The sequence below is a fragment of the Bidens hawaiensis genome, unplaced genomic scaffold, assembly GCF_021521415.1.
Source record: "Bidens hawaiensis isolate Kalapana, Puna unplaced genomic scaffold, B.hawaiensis_p1.1 tig00015723_1, whole genome shotgun sequence".
Lineage (NCBI taxonomy): Eukaryota > Viridiplantae > Streptophyta > Magnoliopsida > Asterales > Asteraceae > Bidens > Bidens hawaiensis.
The window spans coordinates 537,980-547,100 of record NW_027492403.1 but is presented as its reverse complement, the minus strand read 5'-3'; the positions used below and the strand labels follow the sequence as shown (position 1 = coordinate 547,100).

The following is a 9,121-nucleotide window of genomic DNA, read 5'->3' as shown; positions in this document are numbered from 1 at the left end:
CCCTCTCATTCATCAAGTACGAGATGGTTGCAAGTTACGTTTCCATGCATGGTACTTAGATGATGGCACGATTATAGGAGACGCCATTGAAGTGGCTAAAGCCTTGGATATTATTAGATCCAAGGGGCCAAGTTTAGGGCTTGAGCTGAATATTAAAAAGACCAAAATATATTGGTCGTCGTGAAATGGGGTAAAGGAAAAAGTAGGTTTATTTCCTATCGGGATTGGGAGACCGGAGTTAGGGGTAAAACTCTTTGGAGGTGAAGTTAGCCGGGACGCTGGGTTTATCAGTAGTTTGGCCATTACCAGAGCTTCAAGAGTTGTGGAACTAAGGAAATGTCTTACTCTCCTGCGTGACCCTCAATGTGAACTTCTTTTGCTTCACTCATGTATGGGGGTGGCTAAGTTATTGTTTGGACTCCGAACATGTCAGCCTATGTTTGTTAAGGAAGTTGTCTCTGTTTTCGACAAAAGGCTTCGAGCGGCGATTGGGGATATTGTGGTATGTGGGGTCCGTTTTTTGGGGATTTTTAATGGAGGCTAGCCTCTCTCCCTATCTATTTCGGTGGTTTAGGATTATATTTAGCTGAGTATGTTTCCACCTATGCTTTCGTAGCCTCAAGAGCACAATCTTGGAAGTTACAAGACCCTATTTTGCGTGATTGTGGTGTTGATGGCTTAGATTCTGATTTTGGGTGTGAGATGGAATATTTGCACAACTATATTCCCGATTATGATCTTTCCGGGTTCGCTAATAAGGACACCCCCCCCCCTAAAGCCCAAAATGTTTTGGCGAGTGCCCTTTATAGTAAAACCGTCCAAAGTTTGGGAGAAAAGTTTGGCATGTCCTCTCGTCAGAGAGCGGTATTAGAATGTCTTCAGGCTTCTCAGGCTCAAGAATTTTTGACTGTCACCCCCATCGAAGGGTTAGGCTAGCAAGTTTCAGCAATGGATTACCGATCCATTCTTAAATATCGTTTAATGATCCCTTTGTTCCCAGATGATGAGCAATGACCGGTATGTCGTAAGGTTTGTTTAGATAATGTTGGTGAACACGCGGTTCGTTGCAAAGAACTCCCAGGGTTTAAATATAGACATATTTGGTCAGGATGTCCTTTGTGATGTGTTAAAACAGGCGGGAATCTCTGTAAGAAAAGAGGCTCATGTGAATTTCATGATGGACCCGCGTGAAGGAAGGTCTACTCTTTGACCAGCGAACATTCTTGTGTTTGGATGCGGGGGGGGGGGGGGGCTGCTTGTGTGGACCTTACTGGGGTGTCCCCTCTTGTCGGGCTTAGGACACCGGGTTTGTTTCTAGGCAGGTCGTGCTAAAGGCAGAAGCAGGAAAATTGCTAAGCACAAGAACGCGTGTGTGAAGAATCAACACATCTTCATTCCTTTTGCTATTGATACATTTGTGTCTCTTGCCCCGATGCTGCTACGTTTCTAAAAAGTGTTCAGCGGGTCGTGCACAGTAACTCATCGACGCCGAAGAACGATAATTTTGTATTCAGTAGGATCGGTTTTGCCATTCAAAAGGGGGTGACGGCACAGCTTGTTGTTTGTTTACCTGCCTCTTTATTGTAATTGGATCTTTTTTTTTAAATGAAAATGTTTTTCATATTATGTCATGTAGTGCTAACTGGATGCTGACGAAATACTCACTGAAGCAACCGCTGAAGTCGTGTGGGCCTGTTGTCAGGTTCAGGCGAACAATGGCTTCGGAAAATTTTTAGTTTTTTTTCTTTTGTTTTCGAAAATATGAAATAACAATATAAAATAAAAATAGATATTATAATATAAGAAAATAATATATAAATAATTTTTTTATTTATTAAACCATCTAAAAAATTGTGCCAAGTAATACAAAATAACTTAATAAATTGCCAAGAAATAAGTAAATAACATGTATGCTATTTAGTGTCCACGTAATTGTTTATAAAAATAAAGCCTATCTTGTAAAACAAACTAGGTCACAACTTGTTGCCTTCTTCTTCATCGTGATGGTCTCTTGCAACAATATGCCTTCTTTCAAACAAGCCAGCACTCAAAAATGCAAGATCCAATGACTCTTTCACGAATCACAAGACCCAACATCTCTTTACCAACCGCGAGTAGGCTCATGCCCCCTCACTTGCACCACTGCGTTGCGATGTGCGCTACTGACATGGTTCAGGCCGCCCTTCTCGCGACTCCCATCATGGAGAGCAACAGTAGCTTTATAAATGAAAATATTAGCATTTTTGGTGGCTTCATCGAAAGTATGTGTGTGTGGGCGCTTTTTTATAATCAAAATGATATGTTATTACTTATATGCAATATTATATACAACTAGTGGGTAGATCCGCCATGATCTGGCGGTGCTTAAAAGACGATTAATGAAAGTAGTTAAGCGATCCAAAGTTGTCGTCGAAACCCGCGTTTTTCGGGGAAGGGGAGTTGCCAAAGAGCGACAATGGGCGAGGTAGACGGGGTGAGCTGAGGGAGGCTTCTTTGGTGTTAGTTGATTTAACACATCATAACCTTAGTATATGGTGAGGTGGTATATCTATTGAGGTAATATAAACTAATCAAGGTTTTAGCATCAACTGATATTGGAAATGGAATTAAAATCTTAAACATGCACCAAAAGGAAATGGAATTCTCTTACTTTCCATATGGTATTTTCTTACTTTGCATCTGGGAGGAAACATGGTCGTCCTTAACTTAAACAATGAAAATGCAAGTGAAAATGTTTTTGGTCTGGCAAAACCTTAGCAGGAAAGGAAATGGAATTTCCTCCCACATGAAAAGTAAGAAAATTTGGAAGCTTTTTATAAGGAGATGAGTTTCCATAGTTATATTCTTATATACCAAACATGCACCACTGGTCCTAGCGAAGGGTGCGAAGCACCCGACGAGCACGGGCACGGGCGAGGAGCGCAATGTGGCTCTTTGATGGTGCATTTTTCACTTCGCACGCTCGCATCGCCGCTTGATAGCCACCTTAGTATTTTTGGAAAACTGAAGTAAGACCAAGACATGACAAGTTACTAAAATACAAGGGACTAAAAAGTGAAAAATCTGAAATATTGGTCCTTCTCGGTACTCGGATGCTAGCTACTAGAAAGCCGTCTTAGTATTTTTGGAAAATGGAAGTAAGACTAAGACATGACAAGTTACGAAAAGACAAAAGACTAAACGTGAACCACGTGACTACTTCGCGCTACGCGAAGCAGTCATATTGCATGTATGACACGTGTGGACACGTGGCATCACGTGCCAGACCATGTGGCAGTCCCGGAGATGACTCGTCATTATGGAGTCGGTTCGCGCGACGCGAACGGCTGAATCTTTCTCCTTCGTGCGACGCGTAAGAGCACAAAAGTTTCTATAAATAGAAAGGTTCACTGCACATTCCATCTTACAACAAAAAAAACTTTTTTCACACACACTTTGCATTGTTTTATGTGCTGAGCATCGTAGTGCGTTCCAAGCCTCAAGGTTCTGACAGTATAAACTTACGTACGTGAAATAAATAGAAGTGCCGCTCGTACAAACTTAGGTGTACAAACTCCAAATACCCAAATAAGGTGGGGGTTCTGCCTAAGTTATTATTTTATTATTATATCATGGCTTAGACCCTAGTCGAGGGTATAGCCTAAACCTTGGCCATATTTATAAATACATAAGTTAAAGATAAAATAATGTCCCTTTATAATAAAGAAGCATAGAATTTTATATACATGAGGATATAGTTAAAATATTATTTCTTCAAGATTAAGAAACATAAACTCTTACATACAAAGGGTATAGTTAAAATGTTTCTTCACGATTAAAAAAACGTAAAAGTTTTATATGAAAGGATATAGCCAAATAAGTGTTTCTTCAAGACTAAGAAACATAAGATTTACATACAAGGATTGTTGTCAGATTGACGTTTCTTCTTGAAGAAGAAACTTATTACAGGTTTTTCTTCATGAAGAAGAAACTCAGTACATGATTAGCAAATAAAGAGAAAGATTTCAGATCTAAATATGTTATTCAATCAAATGATCAATCAAGGTTTAAAACTATAAAAACCAGACTAAAGGTCTGTAGACGGATCAAGAGACGATTCGAATATTTATATAAACCCAATTTATTATAGGTTAATCATTATTCATTCACAAATGTTTTCAAACGAATTCACCGCATCATTCAGAACAGACAATCACAGGTGAATACGTTAAACATTTTACAATCAGTTATTAAGATAAACGGGTTGTTTATCTTAACAATTTAGTCAAATGTTTATATGAGATTACGTGATCTCTAACATATAAAGATGTAAGGGATTACGTGAGCCCTAATTTACAAGATAGAAAATAAAAGCAACTCCGACCGAGTAAACATGTGTTTGGATCCAAACATAATTTGTCTAGTCTATCAATCAAGGCTACGTGGCCGCAGACTAGAAATCATAATAAAAGTTCTCCAATGGGCATCAGTTCTCGGGGAACCGAAATTGGGTGTGTATGGCAAGTGGTACAAATCCCAAAAATAAGAGACGTTTCTGCTGAGATAGTTCAAGAAAACTATCATGTCAGTCAGTCAAAGATTTATTAAATGTTTTTAGAGTTAACGATTCACCAGCACATCGCTGACGTATTTTTCCCCACATTTCAGGGAAACAGAAATAGCGCAGGTAGCAAAGAATTAGAGTCACTCATGGAGTTAGATGCTCGCAAGGTACAGATGTTTCAGTTTTAAATTATTAACATATTATAAACAAGATTTAAACATGATTTGTAAATCAAACAAGGTTTATAAATCAAACACTCGGGTATTTATTATCCGAGAAGTTTTCCAAATAAATAAATATTTTATTATAAATAAAGACTTCCACTAAATTACCCGCAACTTTGATATATCTACAAAACAGGTACCAACTATTGGTCACACGTCTAGGCCCTAAATTGGGGTGTGACATTGGTGACATCAAGAAGAGCTAAAACACTATCAGTGAATCTTTTTTCTAATTAAAGTTGTTCCAAGATTTTTGCAAAGATGAATTAAGTAAATGATTGTTTTAATCCTGGATAATAATGTCCTTCTTCAGGTGCCCATATAAAAACTACAATAACTTTACCTGATCTAACACTAGCAGCTAAAACAGGGTTATCTTATACCCTTAATTCTCTTCTAAACCACATTACACCACTAAGGCATGCAAAACCCTACCAGACTACCTAGTATCTCCACCGCCACCTAGGGTTTCTAAATCGAACCCTACAACAGTATGCACACGTTGAATAAAATAAAATTAGTACATCAAACAACCTAATCGGTATATCAAACAATAAGAACTCATTAAATAACCAACTAAATAAAACAATGCAATGTCTAACATGAAAACTACCCCAAAAAAAGGTACCTGAAGATAAGGAAAACGGAACGACACTTCATACGCATACCTCTGACCTGCAAAATACAAAAAACAAAAGCCAAAATTAAGCAGCAAATTGAGTGAATATAATAGAATATAATGGAGAAGAAAAGCAACCATACCATTAATTGGCTGGTCAGAGGTGAAAAGAAAGTACCTCAAGCGGCAGACCGTTTGATTTGAATTCCTACAAAGTGCGGGTCATTCAAAGAAGAACATGTAACCCAATCCCTCCTAAGCCTATTCGATTATTATACAAAATTCAAAAATCATGGCATGATTTACACATACCTGAGATAGACAAACGATGATAGATGATTAGTGGTTTTGAAAACCCTATAGATCAACCTTGTTTTTATAGAAAAAAACCGGTACAAAAGCTCAATCTCGGTTTGTTGTTGATGATTCTCGCCATTGTAGATGCTTTGGATTTCAAAGAGGATGATCAGAAAATAGTGTGTGTGTGTGTGTGAGAGAGAGAGAGAGAGAGAGAGAGAGAGAGATGAGAAGCTTGCGATTAACAATAGAAGGGGAATAATACGTGTGAAATAGAGGGACATGTGTGGTTATACGGTGAGTTACAGAACTACATATGTAGCGGTGGTGTGTGAAGTGGACTTCGTTGTCCAATAGAGACAATGTACGACAAACAATGCAGAAAACACTTGTTAAGCACAAGTTAAAACACCGTAAAGCGAAAACTCACTTGAAATTGTAATATTATAAATATATCCGTGCAATATACCTATTAAAATAATAATAATCTAATAAGTTGTCTTGGAATTTAATCCTCCTGTTTCTTGCATAAAACCTTAATTTAGTTTGAACTTCGAAAAAAAATATTGTAATATAAAACAAACAATCTGCATATGCAAATTTAGTGAAAATATTAAGCGAATCTCACATTAATTTGTCTAGTAAACACTGACGAACTTCTTAAAGCGTTGGTAATTACAGACGGAATCCCGAGTAGTTTGGCAACTAAATGTGTATGTGATTACAAGTGGAATTACCGATGGAAATTTTTGTTTAAAAAAGGGCTAATATAAAACACAAGACAAAATATAACCTATCGCTATAATGTACCCTCCTCTTATATGTTCTCTCTCGAAGAACTAGTGCGACTCCCTCTCTTTGTCGATCTTTCTTTTTTATATATCACCCTATCGACAAACTTTTACTTGCGTATACTCATCGGTGATGATTTTCACCAACGGATTAATGATGAAAGTATCCGTTGATGATAGTATCTGTATAGTGGTGTGTATATATTTCTCTGTAATATATTTTTTATGTTTATGTGATTAAAAAGAATAATTTACGAAGATTTGTATCCGATAAAAATGGAAATTCAATGTATATTATTATGTTTTGACCTATAAACTTGCATCGTTGTATTTGTTAGGATAATCATTTATTTAAGTTGAAGTTATTAAATTTAACTTTAAGGCAGTCTTTAATCCTTTATATTTTTGAAGTAAACGTACACATATTCCATTTGGATTCTGATGATTTATCATCATTAAATATATAAATTTATAAATAAAAGTATTATATAAATATATTTAACATATAAAATCTAAATTTAAAAAACTATACACAGGAATATAAAAGTTTAATTTATCACATGTATACACCGTATACAAGGCTTACCTCAGTTGATACCCTTGCATCTTTACGTAGCATTTTAAAATTCGCTAATAAATTTCATATAAACAAACATTGATTGTAGAAGTTACTAGACGTTAATAACTCAGCTGATTAGGAAGTTGCTAATACTTGATCTAGGCGGATAATGCTGAAGGATTACTCAATGAGTAGTAGGTGCCTAGATGCGATTATCATTTACCGGCGACCGGACCGTCCAGTCGATAAATCAAACTGCTCAACAGTGGTCTAAGCCTACCTTCCCATATTTGTGGACCGGGTTCACCCTCACACCCCCTCCACCTCACTTCAACCACCATTATATCCACCGCCAACCGTTTGACCTCCACCGTCAACGTGAAATTACAACTATGCCCCCCATCAACCTTCAGCCACCACTTCTTCCTTGCAGCCACCGTGAACCGCTCTTCTTCCACCGCATGCACCACCTTCTCAATTATCTCCTCCGCCGCAACCTTCGAAAGAAACATCTCACCACCGTCTTCATCACCAAACAAACCGGACAAATTATAACCAGACGAAAAAGATGTTATATCGAACGCGATTAAACTCCTCAAACCATCGTCGCCATATTTCATCTCGAAATGATCGGGAAACAACTTGGCGTCTTTGTAGCCGACTCGGAACCACGGATCATTAATAATTTCCTTGATGGTGATCCTCGTTTCAGGATTGGTGTCAAGAAGGCGCGATAAGAATCGTTTTAGCTCCGCCGACATCCATTTCGGAACCCTAAACTCGCCTTTGTAAATTTTCCGGTACATCACCATCAGATTAGGATCGTTAAACGGCAGATAACCGGTGCTTAGAACGTATAATATAATTCCACATCACCATCTATTTTACACTTTAATTATAAGTGTAAAATAGAGTACAATTTAAAAATGCGGGTGACATTTATTGTTTGAAAACAATATTCATTTGATTTGTTAGTGTAAAAACAAAGTATGAGTATCCATCCACCTTGGCACCGTCGTTACCTTTGTTCGCTAAGATCTCCGGTGCTACATAAGCCGGAGTACCGCACATCGTGTTCGTCGGATTGGAGCTGGTTCGGATAATCCGAAATCAGTAACTTTGAGGTTCCATTTTTCATCCAACAGGCGGTTTTCTAACTTGAGATCACGGTGATAAACACCACGGGAGTGGCAGTATCCCACCGCGGATATGAGTTGTTGAAAATACCAACGGCTGAGATCTTCGCTAAACCAACACTTGGCCACTTTGGAAAACAACTCACCGCCTTCCGCAAACTCCAAAACAAAGTAAATCTTCTTCTGGTTCGCCAGCACTTCGTGCAGCCGAACGATGTTCGGGTGCCGCAGCCGTCGCATGGCCGCGATCTCCCGTTTAACATGAGCGACTAAACCACCCGTAATAATCTTCTGCTTGTTGATTGCTTTAATGGCAACGCTTTGTTTCGATTCGATATCTCGGCCGTGGGAGACTTTAACGAAAGCGCCATAGCCGAGAAGCTTCCCGACCTCGTATTTTCCGAGCAGGGTTTTCACCGCCGGCGGTTGGAGGTCTTCGCCTTGTAAAGCAAGCGTCATGTCATAAAATATAATTGAAAAGGTTTTGTTGAGCTTAAAATAAAAGGATGTGTTGGCTTAACGTAAAGACATCTGTCCGTATTTATTTTGATTCTTGTATTTGTTTTCTCATTATTAAATGATTAATTAATTATTATAATGAAATATCTGTTTGATGAAAATTGGAAATGATTTAACCTTTGGCTACCAAAGAACCCATGGATATTACAAAAAGGCACAATAATAAACTACTCTTATTAGGTGTTATTTTTCTATGAATCTTAATAGAATCATGATATTATTAATGGATGATAGTGAGTGTTTTAATTTTTTTCCTCATTAGATATGTTTTTATACTTGTCATGGTATCTTAATTTCAAAATAGCTAATTTCATTAATCGATTGACACCTAACATCCCAAATTTTAGGGTTTTTTTTATAAAGAATTAAATTATTTAAAGACAAAAGTAAATTATGTAGTATAAATGTTTGAATATTTTGCATCAATATATCA

The 9,121-nt window shown here is 37.5% G+C and overlaps 1 pseudogene; it reads right to left on the bottom strand.

Annotated features, from left to right (window-relative positions):
* Nucleotides 1–7,248: 7,248 nt before the first annotated feature.
* LOC143549666 (CBL-interacting serine/threonine-protein kinase 14 pseudogene) lies at nucleotides 7,249–8,628 on the bottom strand (annotated as a pseudogene).
* Between the last annotated feature and the right edge of the window lie 493 nt (nucleotides 8,629–9,121).